The 15,630-nt window shown below is 33.9% G+C and overlaps 1 protein-coding gene across 10 annotated transcripts in view; it reads left to right on the forward strand.

The window, feature by feature from the left end:
• Cox15 (COX15 homolog, cytochrome c oxidase assembly protein) overlaps positions 1–15,630 on the forward strand; it is a 206,735-nt gene that overhangs the window by 103,613 nt on the left and 87,492 nt on the right.

Below are 15,630 nucleotides of genomic sequence, written 5' to 3' on the forward strand. Positions count from 1 at the left end.
TCCTGGATGCTCTGCGGATGAACGGCAACACCGATCCAGCTGCGTAAGACTTTGGTGTTGATTGACTCCGCCGTATGCTTTCGACACCTTATTATATGCGAGCGAAAACTTGAGCATCCTGTCGAGTCGCTTTCAGCTGTTTATTCGCGCCAACCTTTCTCGATCTCTGCGAAAGTTGACGGCGGCTGCTGTACTTGTTTGTGTTTCTCGGGCGACTTTCATTCTTCCGCGTTCTTTGCTCGCAATCAAACAAACGCGATTAGCTCGTTCATACAACACATACACACAACCGTGGAGACGCTCTGTCTCGACCTTCCAAGGCGTAGGCGACGCGACTCGAAATTTCCACCATGTTACAAAATACATATATTGATTTATCAAAAATCGTGGGCATTTATCTGCGTGAGCATAAAAGGCAGCAAGAGGTGCTATTATTAATTTATTTTGACAATCTACACTTTCGCCACTGAAATGAAGCGCGCAATCATGGTATAAGACAATCTTCTACACTATATTAAAATTTTATATTAGGTCAATTTTGTAAAAACTCTGCAAAACTCGTGAATCGAAGAAAATTAAATCTATTTTACGGTAGAAATGTTCTTTAAACTTAAATCATTTAAGTTACCGAAAAAAAAATCAAATGTATCAAATTTCAAATAGTTTTCAGCAGTGAAAGAACTTAAAAAATGTCCGTCCGTCCGTTCGGATTTTTTTTTTGCAATATTCACAAAATGTAATCTGCAGTTTCGGTCGAGATCAAAAGAATGCTGCGAATAATTTTTTGTGCAGATACGATCTCTCTTTGAAAGCTATCCGTTTGTGAATATGAAATGACAATAATCATTATGTTATTATTTTCTTTATATAAAGAGCACTCACACGAGTTTATCAGTAGAGAAAGATAAATTAATATTGAACAATATAAATTTGTCTTAATAATCCGTAACTTATAATCAAATAGATGTTTTAAACAAACGTTACCATCAATTATATACTTCCATTAATGCATTACATATGTTTACTATAATATTTAAATATATTTTATACAAATTTACTGCACACCCGAAGCTGATGCGAATTTTCAATATTTTAACGTTTTCATAAATTATCTATAGTCATTTCTATTGATTAATCTCAAATGAGATCTCTACTATTAAGTATACTGCTCTTTTTCCACAATCAATAAAGTGTCATTCTAATATTGACAACTAAATTTGATCTATTTATGAAATTTTTAAAATCAACTTTTTGAATATGTAACGAACCTTATTTCCTGATACAGGGGGCGGAAAATGGGCTTAAACGCACGCGGACCGTGCGTAATAGTGCTTTTTACGCACACTATATCGTAATATATTTTAAATACTGTCTTATTTAATAATTTCGATAAGTATTAAATAAAATAATAAAAAAATGAATTTATCTTTATATGAGGATATAAAATATGATTTTATATAAAATTACATAATTTTCCATACTTATATTATTATTATTTTTTTTTCCATTACCGGCGCAGCCTTTTGGCCTAGCTACCGTGGCCTTCCACCACCTCTGTTTGTCCCATCCTATCTCTTTCCTACGTCACTATCTTCCATGCCTATATTTTTCCACCCTGAGAGATTTCTCCGATGAAGACCATATTTTCAGACACACACCATGCTGGTTAAGCCAGCACTCTCTGCCCCCTAGAGGGCATCGGGTCCGTCTATCAGTGTAGTTTTCCTCGGAGAAGGTCCCGTATTAGACCAGCTCCACATCGGTAAGGCCAGCGCTCCCTGCCTAATGCGTCGAGTTGGCTACCTTAATTCCTATCTTACCTTCGGTCCCTACCACTGTTTCGCATTCGCCCAGGCTTACGCCTGTGAGACAGGGAAAACCTCGGAATTACACTGAATGAGAATTCCGGGGAAAAAACCTGCCTCGAAACAGCCGGAGTCTTGGGTACTTTTGCCGTTGACAGTAACTCAGAAAAAATCTGAGTAACTTCACCGGGAATCGAACCCACGACCCCTTGAGAGAACGTGTTTCGGACGGCTAAGGCGTGCGCCTTAACCAACTGAGCCACTGACGCTCCTTTTCCATACTTATATTGATCTTTAGTGGAACAAAAATTCTGCACATAACAGGTTCCATCTGAAGATTTCAGAATAAAACAGAAGATAACTGAACAAAACAGAAATGTTCAGCAGAAGAATGTCGGAATTGAGACAAAGTGAACAGTTATTTATAGGTATTATTAGTTTTTTTAGTGTTTTTTTTTAGTTTACTGCGGATGGTACCAGATTTCAACAGTTTTCAACAGTTTCGTTAATTAGATTCTATTATCAAGTAGAACGATAACACCACGAAGGCGAGTTTGAGAAGCAGACGGAGCCGCTATGCCCGCGCTACTATTTACTTCTATGTTGAGGTTTGCATTTTTCATCATGCCTAACTATGATTTTTAACAAAAATATTGATAAAAACAGTTACCTTTGATATAATACACAAGTATGTCATTCACAAAATGCTCAAATCAAGTTAGCCGCACAGCTATATACAGATGGATATTGCTTTCTTATCGAACCTTATTTTCTGCATGCTCGCTTACATGTAGTTTTTAGTATCTAGGTATAAAAATAATTTGAAAGCCGTGTCTAAGGATACGGGGTGGCCGATGACGAGGTCTAGGTGGTACGATCCGTAATTTTGTATGTCTAGGGAAATACATAATTCGAGGGCGATGTCTAGGTGTACCGGGTGACCGATGACGAGGTCTAGGTGGTGCGCTTCCCGGTATTTTGTGTCTAACTGTTGTAACGGTTGCCAGTGCAATTAACGCACGTTGAGCACGTTATGACGTCTCTCCGGGACAGAATCAACATTCTGTATAATACTTCTGTTGTTACAGCTACTAAAGGCGCAGCATGTGAGAGAGTAAGAGAGACAGAGAGAGAATAAGCATCGACAGAGATTTAAATTCAGCAACGTACAATGTTGCCACCTGCTCGCACACTGCTGTCAAGAGTTGACAACAGTGTGTCAGAGGACATAGGTAAATCTGTGCTCGCGCTAGCGAGCCATTCCGAGTCTGTCTTCGCTCCGCTCCGTTTCGCGAATAGACACTCTGCGATTGCGATTATTGTGTGCGAGGGTTGCGAGGTCAACCGAACCGAGGACAATCCGTCCGAGACCATCTTCGCGTGGGTTAGAACGGCCGTGCCGGCCACGTACATCTGTAAGTACTAGTTCTTATCAACTCTCGCTTACTCGGGTGACTTTAAGCCTCCTCTCTCTCTCACCTCGACTACATGCTGGTAGCTGGCATGCGCCCGTCTGGCGCGCTTGTGTAAGCCAAGCACCAATAAACAGTTAGTCTAAGTTTTACAATAATCCGCGAGTGTTCATTGACTTGTCCTCCTTTTGAATCCACATCCTGAGTACTACTATCACCGCCGCGTGTTCATACGTCTTTACGTCCGTGCGCGGATAGATTATAGTCGGTAGAATCTAGTGCCTTCTGCACAGCCGACGGAAACGGTGAATAGTAGCATAAACAACAAACAACTTAAAATAATAATGACGGCCGAGCTACCGTCATACTGTAAGAGATTTGTTTATGTCTAGATAAATAAATCATACGGGGACGGCGTCTAAGTGTACATGGTGGCCGATGATAAAGTCTAGATGGTGCGTTCGTGATTTTTTATGTCGAGATAAATACATCATACAAAAACGGCGTCTAAGTGTAGAGAGCGGCTAATGACGAGGTCTAGGTGGTGAGCTCCGTGGTATTTTATTTCTAGGTACATACATCATACAAGGACGGCGTCTAGGTGTACAGGGTGGCCGATGATGAGGTCTAGGTAGTTCGCACTTGGTTTTGGTGTTTAGGTGTAGAAGTCATTCGAGGGTAGTGTATGAGAACAATCAGTGATTTCATGTTAGTGATAAAAATGTTAAAAACCATGGTCAAAAGATGCTAAAGATGCTTATATTTTATTTTTAGGAGAAATATTAAATACTTAAAAAAATTACTATTAAGGACTGAAATCTCAAAAAATTAACTTTTAAAAAAGTAAAAGGTTAGGCGAGTTTGATATGTTCCGCAACGAAATAACAGATAAAAAAGAACTGAGATTGATCAACCAAAGTCCAGCTTATTATATTTAATCATTATAAAGCAACAACATTTTTTTGTCAATAAAGGGCTTACTTAACTCAAAGTTAAGTTATATACTGATTAATTAGAAAAACTCTTAAGATACTTACTACAAAACTGGCCATGACCGTTTCATTTCGTCTGTTGTATTCATTTTTTAATTTATTTTCTAAATTATAATATTTTTCGCCTGAAACAAAAATCTAACTGAAGAATCTAGCAAACTAAATAAAACTGAAGACAACAAAAGATTACTTTTATCTGTGTCTCAATTCCGACATTTTTCTGCTGTCATCTGCAGTTCATAACGTTTTTTTTTCAGTTGTTTTCAGGAGCATCCTTCGCTGAGCATTCTCGGGTACCGGAATGTGCCAGGTCGGTTGCGAAATGGCGAAGCGTCGAAAATGGCGCCGCGCGATGACTCGCGGATTGCGATAGTTCTGAGTCGGGGTCACCATTTTGGAAATTAAGGTCCCTTCTGCTCTCCAATAGGAGCTTAGACAGTAAAAAAGAACAGACCAGGGTAAATCAGTGATAACACTCGGTGTCGTAAATATTTGAAATGTATTATCAGCGGTTGAAACTAGATAACAAATTAAAGACCGAAAGGTCCGTCCCGATCGGTGGCCAGGCTAAAACTAATCACGTCCAAGCTCGCCTCACGCTCACCACGGCGTTGGATTCCGCCAGACGGTGAGTCGGTTCCGTGGTGGTGGCAGGAGGGGACCCCCACATCGTTATCATTCAATATAAAAGTAAATATCGTATTATGAATTACATTTTAGTACAGAATATCAATTTTATGATTGTTATAATCTCACAATTTACACTATATTATAAATGTAAATAAAAAAACTGTTTAATTAATTTTATTTTATTGTTTGATTTTGTTAATATAATTAATACTGTCATCAAATAATAACAAAGAGTTTAAAAACATTTTTTGATATTCAAAATTTATTTCTATTTTATTCTACAATTTTAAAGCCAGTCCTGTGTACTAGTAGCTATAACTACTTTTATAGAATGTTGGCTGTATTGAATATATTCATTTATACTTAATGGTAATTAATTCTTATGCTTTTGATTGGTTAGAATTTATCAATCTAGCAATCTGATCGGTGCATTTCAAAAATGTTTCACAAGAATTAACTACTATCGAGTGGAACTAGTACTCAAGCATCGCGACGAGCTTTACCTAAACACCGAGGGTCTTCGGCTCATTCGGTCCAGCTTAGCACCAGCAGCAGCTGCCAGAGAGTCATCCCAAAAAGCAACTCGGCTTGGAGAGATGCCTCCTCGCCGCTGACCCAGCACACCGTCGAACGAATCCTCGGCTCGTGTACCCGATAGCATCTTTCCGCGCGCCGCGCGTTTATTGTATTACCTAACTACAACAATATATGAGATTTTATTCGACTCCTCGTATATGTTCCTTACTTATTCAAACAAGTGTACGTGTTGTACTTGTAGAATCCCGTCCAATTCTCCTCTCGTTCGCGAACTCGACAGCGTTATGCTAGGATTTGGCCACGACACCGTCGTTGTCGTTGGCCGTCGAGTAATCCTGCGCGCAGAGAAAGAGCTTTTCTCGCCGCACATTTGTATGCGATAGCAACCCGCCCGCAGGGTACGGAGTCGACATTGCAATGACGACTAACTTTTGTCGTCGACTTCAGCGTCATCGATGGATAGCCGTGGCGCGATAGCTAAGTAGCTAGGCAGAACTCTCGGTGACACAACCGCATCTTCGCGGCCGCCGTGTACAAGCCCAATTACACCGTTACACTGTTGTAACAATAGTGGACTCGACCTTCCGACAGCAAATAGTCGTCGCAGAGATTTAGGAGAAATATGGATAGGAAGGCAATGGAAGAATGGGGGGAATATGAAAGAGGAGAGAAGGAGGCAAGGAAATGATGTAATAAATAATAAAAGATATGTAAATTTAACAAATAAATAATCCCGTCACCAAAACAAAGAAATAACAAATAATAGCAATACGACCGGAAGAAGGGTCTACAGTTTGGACTGGACACCTGTCATGACCAACAGATAGTATACATATTATAAGAGACCGACAGGGGCCGATAAGGTAACACTCTAGACGCCTGACCTAGAAACGCGAAGTATCGTATGCGCACTCACATGCACGAAGAAAGTATAGAGGATCACGAATATGAGAGTGAGAGCGTTGATGGCCGTATGGACCTCTGGTGCCACGAAAAACAAATAGAATTAAATAGAGAGTGAAAGCGCAGTCTTCCGAGTAGAGACGGTACCGCAAACACCGCAGGACGCATTCTAGATTTCATAGGCATGCAATTATTTAAACGTAAGGATATAAAAATGTTTAGAGAATTCAATTAAACTGTTAGATATATACAAAGGAAATTATTTATAAGGGTAATGAGCAGTCTAACTCATCTATCCCAGGGAACAGCGAGTTAAATCGCTTTATTTTTTCTTAAAATAATTAAGCTACACACCATAAGCCAGCTAATAACCTAAATACCTACCCCTAACCCGCTTAACCCCTAGAAACCACCCCTACCATACCACAAGCAGGCTAACTAGCCTAACCCTGGGAACAGCGAGTTAAATCGCTTAATTTTTTCTTAAAATAATAAAAACCCACTCCACAGGCCGGACCGGAAACACGCAGAATCGTATAACCACGTAATTCAAGACATTATTACAAGTAAATTAGTCACATTATTTGTTAGCTGTAATTGTTGAATGAACTGCTATTAGTCATCTGCGTTGAAACAGATTTAAGCCCTTTCACCACGTTAAGGTTGCAGTCTTCAAAGAGGTTTTTTTGTTTTTGTTTTTAATTTTTTTTAGTTTTTATATCTGTAATGTTTTATAATTTTTACATAGCAAAGTTGAGACATTTATTGAGGATTAGAATTACTGAATTATCATTTAATCAGAAATGTTTGAGCTTGTGAAGTTAATTCTTTAGTTTTTTTTTTTCCTCAACATCTCGCAAGCTGCTTATGACTGGATCTGATAAAACTAAGCAATAATGAATTATATTTTCATTCGTCTTTCATCTTTCATACATTGTGCTATGTCGAACTCGAGCATAGCGAAATATTTTGTTGTTGGATTCCTGGGCTTCTTCTAAAAAATACCCAATAGGTCCATCAAATGTCCTCATAATGTCACATCCATGTATTAGCACTTTATGCACAGAAGGTGGTATCTTATACCACGGGTAAATTTCTGTGCATTTTTTAGCAGTTTCCAAGCAATATTTTTTAAATGCGTTTAAATTAACTTCTTTTGTGCAAGATATAATTTGTAGAATTACATGCATTCTAATTAATAACTCTTCGTCTACACCGATAATTTGAGATACTGCTTTAGATTTGGCAAAAAAAGAACGTGCCACATTTCCTGTGTTAGTTGTTCCAGAACCTTGCTTGACTACATCTACCGTTAAACCAAGTTTGCTCTTTAAAGACTGCTGAACTAACGATTTTCTCTCTTTTTTCAAATCTTTATCTGAACCTCTTGCTGATCCTTTCTTAAAATCTAGAGTGTAAGAAATATGTAAAATATATTCCATGGATTGAATCCAGGTGTGTAAGATAGGAAATCCCCATTGTTAAAACTCTGTATTGCCCTGAAGTTTTAAGACAAATTTCATATCATTAATATCTTTAGGACTAACTCCGCAAATGTTGCAGCGAGAAGAAGCCTTTTGTTTAGTTAAAACATTGCATACTTTGCCATCTATCATGGTACATTTTATGTCAAATGCTACGTCAAATGCCATCTCCGTACATTCAAAGTTATAATTTTTTATTTTCTTTAGCAATGCTGAAATATTTTCGTAATGTTTCTCGGTTACTTTATCGCTTTCTTTAAGAAATTTGAAATTTATTGGACGACAATGAAACACGGATGAAGGTTTTTTGTTAACTCATAAAATTTCGTTTTTTGTAGTCCTTAACTGCAGAGGTACAAAATTATAAATAAATACAGATGCGTCAGTGGCTGTAGTTTGATAAACAGAATTATCATCGCTTGATTCAAGATCGGTGGAGAAGACATCACCAAAATTCCATTTTTGTCTTGTCGTCTGTTGTCCTGAAGCTCCATCCATTCCCCACTTGCCCACAAATATTAAACTTTTCGTTGCATTTGTTAATACTTCTTTATCTAAAGTCATTAGAATCCGTCTTATAGTATGTTCTAGCAAAGGTATAAAATGAACTTTCGCTCCACTATTAGAACAAGTGATATGCTCAGGGTAACAAGCTTTATTAGCTTCTACGATTACAGAATAAGTTGGATATAATTTATTTCCATGCATATTGTAAGTGTGGTTCCTTAATTTCTCATATGTTCGTTTTGTTAAATCTAAGTCCATAAACATCGCAAATACTTTATTTGTATATTAGGTACTAAATAAATTTTCTATAGTATCCGTAGTATTATTTGCTGAAGATGTTTGTTCTTTTAATTTTAGCGCCAACGATAGCTCCTCTTTAGAATGCTTTACAGAGATTTCACGAGCTCGTCTATTTTTTGTTTTTGAACATCCATTGTCATAACTTATATGAGGTCGACCTATATTACAAACATTAGAAAATTTTTCAGAAGTATGTGAAGTATTACTAGTAAATAATGTTAAAGCTTCATTATTCATGATTGATATTGATGTATTCATATTTGATGTTGAAGTATTTATATTTGACGTTGAAGCTTCGTCAAGTAACTGAATCACAAAAGAATTTTCAAAAAATTCTTTGTGTTTCGATTTAAAAACATCTTTCTTTCGAGAAACATCTTGCCATTTTAGTTTATATTTTGGAAAAAATGATTTGGTTAGTTGGTTTCTTAGATGCTGTGTATGTCTTTCAGAAAGTGCATACTTTATTTTTACATCCTTTACAACTATGTCGAGAATACAATTTTGCTCATTAGGATGATTCCATATTAATTCACATAAATATGAGTGTTCTATATTGAGTAACATTATTTTAGCTCTTAAATAATTCTACGTTGTAGTTATTTAATAAATTTTATACCCCTTCAGAAAATTATTATTGACAAAGTAAATACCATTTCGTTTTCACCTAAGTATTTATTTTATTAAGAAAATCAATATGATGTCTGTATCCATTATTTCATTTCTAAATAAATCTTAAAAATCACTACTGCTGATATGAAATATAAGAAAAAAGGTAAGTAATTTTACATTCTTAATTAAAATTGAAGTCCATGTGTTTATTAATGTAGAAACAGAAAATATGAAATAAAAGTTGATTGATTCTTTAGTCGCAGCTGTATTAATTAACAAAAAATAAATACATCGAGTTAGAATCAACAGAACGCACGTTTGCCTTATGTTATAACATACGTAATAGAAATAATTTTACTGAAGAGAAATATACTTCGTTTGACGGAAGAAAACTTAATTTAAATTTAAACTTATTTTTTTTCAATATGATAAAATAAACATTTGTACGTATTATACTATAATATAATAAATTCAAAAAGTATACATTTAGCCACCGAAAAATCGCATGATCAATAGATTTAATTATATTTGTATGTATTATACTATAATATAATAAATTCGAGAAATCTTCAAAAAATTCTGATAGAATTTCAACGTATTTTTTTATTTAATCTAAGAACTTTTTCTTCAGTCAATTTTTTTCTAAAGTCTATCATTCTCAAGTAAAAAATTCTGGAAATTTTTCACGATTTTCCCGTGTTAGCCGCCATTTTATGTGCTTTTACCTTTTTTTTCAAAATTTAAACTGTGACACTGAAGTTTAAGTCTCGAGGACACGATTTTTTCGCTCTAAACATTAAATCTTAAATGATTTCAATGTGAAAAATCGACAAGAATAAAGATTTTTGTTTAAATCATATTTTATTGCTTGTGGTTTGGTAGGGGTGGTTTCTAGGGGTTAAGCAGGTTAGGGGTAGGTATTTAGGTTATTAGCTGGCTTATGGTGTGTGGCTTAATTATTTTAAGAAAAAATAAAGCGATTTAACTCGCTGTTCCCTGGGATAGATGAGTTAGACTGCTTGTGGTTTGGTAGGGGTGGCTTCTAGGGATCGCATGGATTTAGGGGAAGGTGATACAATAATTTCCGCCCCTGTAGCTTAAACTTGATGCTTTTTTAAAGAGTTAAAAAAAAAACATTTTTTCCAGTGTGCGACGGCGGGAGCTGTAAAATTAAAATCAGCTTCGCAAGACTCCCATTAAACTATCGGAATCTACACTACATTAAAACACTGAAATGAGCAATTATGTAAAAATTCACCGGAACTAGTTAATAGTTCTAATATGATAATTATTTTATAATAGGTATGTGGTACAAACATAAATACATAGTCCTACTGAAAGGAAAGAAACAAATCAAAAATAAGTACACTTTTTCTATAAAGAATGGTTCACAAAAAGTAACCGGGTCATGAAACATTATACAGCAATTACATATAGGTATTAAATAATGATAAATATTTCTATTTATGTAATTCTTTTTGGTAGTTGATTGGACATAAAGTATATGTATACATATATGAAAAACACAGTGAAATTGGTCCAGATGCTGTAAATGATAATTATTTAAGAAAAATGTGGCGAATATTTTTATTGTATTTATAAACAGAATTATTTTTTTAATCATATGCGCCGCATAGATACATATGTATGTTTTACATATATCATTAGTAGTGATCTTAAGATTCGGTCCAAATGAAAGGGATGCTGCAAATGATTATTTGTGTGATTAATTGAGATATCTGTTTGTGAATAAGAAATGACGACTGCTCTATGTATTCAAGTATATCATAAGACGTTGTCCGTAGATTTGGTCCAGATGAAAATAATGCTGTAAATAGTTATTTGTGCAGATATGATCAGGTTGTTTAAAGATATCTGTTTGAAAATGTAAAATGACATCTGCCCATGTATTCAGATATATCACAAGTCGTAATCTGCAGATTTGTTCCAGATAAAAATAATGCTGCAAATCATATGTGAAGATATGATCTGGTTTTTTAAAGATATCTGTTTGTGAATAAGAAATGACGACTGCTCTATGTACTAATAGTTATTTGTGCAGATATGATGAGGTTTTTTAAAGATGTCTGTTTGTGAATAAGAAATGACGACTGCTCTATGTATTTGCGTATATCGCAAGACGTGATCAGTGGATTTGTTCCGTATGAAATGGATGCTGCGAATAGTTATTTCTGCAGATACGATCTTGTTTTATGTCTGTTTTTGTAAAGAAGCCTGGAAATGATACTATTGTAAATGATTATTTATATTAATATTAGTTGTAAATTTGCTCTCTGCGTTTTATGGGATGGTGACTAGATGTCACTAGATGTTACAATAACTTTCTCTGCAAAAGAAAGGTCATTTTTACATATATTACGAAATCATTTATTAATTGCTTCAAAAGCATGTTTCGAAACCATTTATATTTCATCCCAAATTATCAGTTTACGTATATTATATTGTTTTACTTTAAAAAGACCTCGAATTTCCCATTCCTTTCATATGTATTATAAGTGGCCTATTCATGCACTTATCATAAAAAATACGGTGTGCAACAATGGAGTAGTAGCTTTTTAAGACTCGGGTGATGTTTTGAGCCTACGGCGCCCTCGACTCCCACTCGTGCTCAAAACATCACCCTCGCTAGAAAAATCCAATTTTCCCCTCTAGTTGCACAATATACTATTGCACCATGTACATGTTATAATAAAAGTCGTAGGAAAAATGCTTCACGCTTATTTGGATTGACAAAATACATTCTACTAATGAGAGGTTTTATAAATTTTTTCTTTTATTCCAGTTTTTGTTTTTTTATCAAAAACATAATGGTACGGAATTTTGTGATATAAATATTGCGTTGCATTTTTATCTTCTTTATTTAATTTAAACCAAGGTATCAATGTAGTATGGACATTTTTATCAATTATTCCGTGTTCACATTCTTCTTGATAGTCTATTATTATATTAAGGAGCTAACGGTGTTTCGTGTGTCATGTGTCGTGTGACTTAAATAAGTTAACCTACGTCCTCTGCAATGGAACTTATAATTTGGGCCTTATAATTTTTTGGCCTTATATTTTTGGGCCTCATATTTTTTTGTCCTATATCTTTAGGGTCTTATATTTTTGGCTCCTATATTTTTCGGGCCTTATATTTTTTTACTACTTTTGATTTTTTGGCTTCATATTTTTTGACACACATTTTGGGCCTGATTTTGGGGGAGGGGCTTTTAATTTTGGGCTTTATAAAATTTTTAGACAATTTTTGTCAATTTCACCGTGTTGGACAAATAAAGCATTTCGTTAGAGATCTGTTTATTTGGTCTCTTCAGTAAGACTTTTATTTTATACATAGATCCTGTCTTTGACGCTTATCGTTTGTAAATATTCGCTTTTGTAAGTTGCTTAAATTACAATGTATTTGATTGCTGCCGCAAGTTATGTGTTATAAAATTTCGTGATAAACAATATTTTTTGTATAAAGACTTTTTGATTTACTATTTTTATTACTATAAATTATTGAATTCTATTTAAGCTTGATCCTTACATTTTTTTTCGAAATGATCCTTGATAGTGCTACATATAATTGGCCGTGGCTAAAAACTGGATTTGGTAAGTATACTCCAAATTTATTAAAAGTTTGACCTTGAGACTTATTAATCGTCATTGCGTATCCTAATCTTAGTGGAAATTGTCGTCTTTTCATTTCAAAAGGTATTTCGTCTTTGGAGGCCGTTAGATCTACACGTGGTATTAAAACGGCACTTCCTGCTTAATAACCACTAATTATTTCAGCCCTAATACAAAAATTCATTAATTTTCGTACAATTAATCCAGTTAAGTTACAAAGACCATCATTCAAATTAATATTACGAAGAAGAATTACAACAGCACCTACTTTTAGTTGCAGTTTATGAGCCGGTAAGCCATTTGGCGTCAGAGAGTTTATGATCTGGTTTTTTAAAGATATCTGTTTGTGAATGAGAAATGACAACTGTTCTATGTATTCACGTATATCACAAGACGTAGTCCGCAGATTTGGACCGGACCAAAGGGATGCTGTGAATAATCATCTGTGCAGATATGATTTGTTTTTTTAAAGATATCTGTTTGTCAATGTAAAATGACGACTACTCTATATGTTAACGCATATTAAAAGACGTAATCTGCAGATTTAGTACGGATGAAAAGAATGCTGCAAATTGTTATTTGTGCAGATATGATGTGGTTTTTTAAAGTTATCTGTTTGTCAATGAGAAATGGCGACTGCTCTTTGTAATCACGCATATCACAAGATGTAATCTGCAGATTTGGTTCAGATGAAAGAGATGCTGCAAATAATCATTTGTGCAGATATGATGTGGTTTTTTAGAGAGTTTAAAAATTCTACTGGAAATAAATCTACTAAATTATTGTTATTTTTATTTGTACATGAGTCTACACTAATATACTCTTTCATATCGCCTTCAATTTTATATAATATTTCATTGTTAATAATATGTACATCTACACTTTTTGGTGCTAAAACAACTTTTTTGTGAATCTCTTCATTATTGACATTTAAATTTTCCCCAAATATTTCTGTAATTATATTGTGGGTTAATAATAATTCGTATGGAATTTCTATAGTTTCGGACTCTTTTTCAAAACTACTTAAATATTTTCCTTCTCCAATATTTGAAAGCCATTGCTTGAATTCCATCTCATTTTCACATACTCCTAAATTATCTTTTAAAGACATGTGCTGGAAATTAACCCATATATTTCTATTTTTAACACAATTTTTAATTATTGTAGTACTATTACCATTTTTAACTACTGGCAAGGTTTGCTTAAAATCACCTGAAACAATCATTACTTTATTTCCAAAAACGATATTATTTTTACTTAAATCTTTAAATAATCTGTTCACTGTTTCAAATGCATGTTTTAATGTAATTGTTATTTCATCCCATATAATAACTTGAACATTTTGGAGTTTTTTTGCCATATTCTGAATTAGCTTTTATATTGCAAGTCGTTTCTTCAGTAACATTTTATGGTAATTTAAAAGTTACATGAGAAATTTTCCCATTAATTAATAAATTTGCTGCCAGTCCATGCGACTGGTAATACATTAATTTTCTCATTATTTAAATAGGTAATTAATGTGTTTAGTAAATAACTTTTTCCACTACCTCCAGGCCCGTCAATGAAGAAACATTTTTTATTGTTATAATTGTTATCATTTATACTTAGTAATATAGCATTAAAGGTTTCGCGCTGTTTATTAGATAATGATGTTATGTTATATGCTTTGCTTTACTCAAAATTGTCTGTTTCAACTTTTTCGAACATTTCATTTTGTTGATTAATATTAATTTCAGGTAAATTAAAATCTTGCAAGGAATATCCGTTTGTAGATAAAACAGCATAATTTTTTTTAATGCCATAATTTCACTATCTTCATTTAGAATAATTGGATGGTAGAAATAATCTTTATTTTTATCGTATTTGTATTTACTGAATTATGGAAAATGCAAATGTAAGCAAACAGTTTACACAACGCAATTGGAAATTGGATTTGAATAGCTTCTTTTAAAAATTTATCCCATTCATCGTCTGTTTTTATTAATTTTCTAGCTAATGCTGCATTGCAGTACTTTCAAAAGTACTTAACTCCTCAAACTTGTAATAATAATAATCTTAAATAAAATCGTTCCTTATCTTTGGGATTAACAAAGTACATTCTACATTCCACTAGTTCTCAATATCTTTTTCAAATAGTCCATTTTTTAAAAGTTTCATTAAAAACATAAAAATTTGGTATTTCTGGATATAAATACTTTCTTGCTTCTGGATCCCTTGCATTCATTTCAAACTATGTAGTTAATGTTGTATTTTAATTTTTATTAATCAATTCTTTTTCTTACCCTTCTTTGAAATATCCAAATTGCTCATTTTTTAAATGAACTGCTAATCTATATATTACGTGAGATAAAACATACATAGGAAATTTAAGAAGACGATGCATTGCTTCTGGTGGACTTACGTACCTTGTATTTAAAAATTGTTTTATTTCATCATAATCGAAGTTTTCATTTTATTTTCATTGTGATTGTTAGTCATTTTAATAAATGCACAATCGTGGCCTTTAAAACAATATTTAAATAAATATTTTACACATTGAACTGTTAAACAAATTTCTACATTAATATGACACTTGTATTTTAATAACAGATAAGGATTATATGGAACTACAAACCAGTTATCTGCTATTTTAGTTGAAGTAAAAAAAATTTTTTGACTATTATTTCGTCGTCGATAATTGGGATAGCCATTACTATTAAAATTAGTTGTTTTATTAAAAGGCTTAGAGAAATCTTTAGTACATTTTTCAGTGTTACTGCCCATACAAGGTGATTTCAAATTAAGTTTACCACAGGATCCATGTATCATGGATTATT

The sequence above is a fragment of the Nasonia vitripennis genome (assembly GCF_009193385.2).
Source record: "Nasonia vitripennis strain AsymCx chromosome 1 unlocalized genomic scaffold, Nvit_psr_1.1 chr1_random0002, whole genome shotgun sequence".
NCBI lineage: Eukaryota > Metazoa > Arthropoda > Insecta > Hymenoptera > Pteromalidae > Nasonia > Nasonia vitripennis.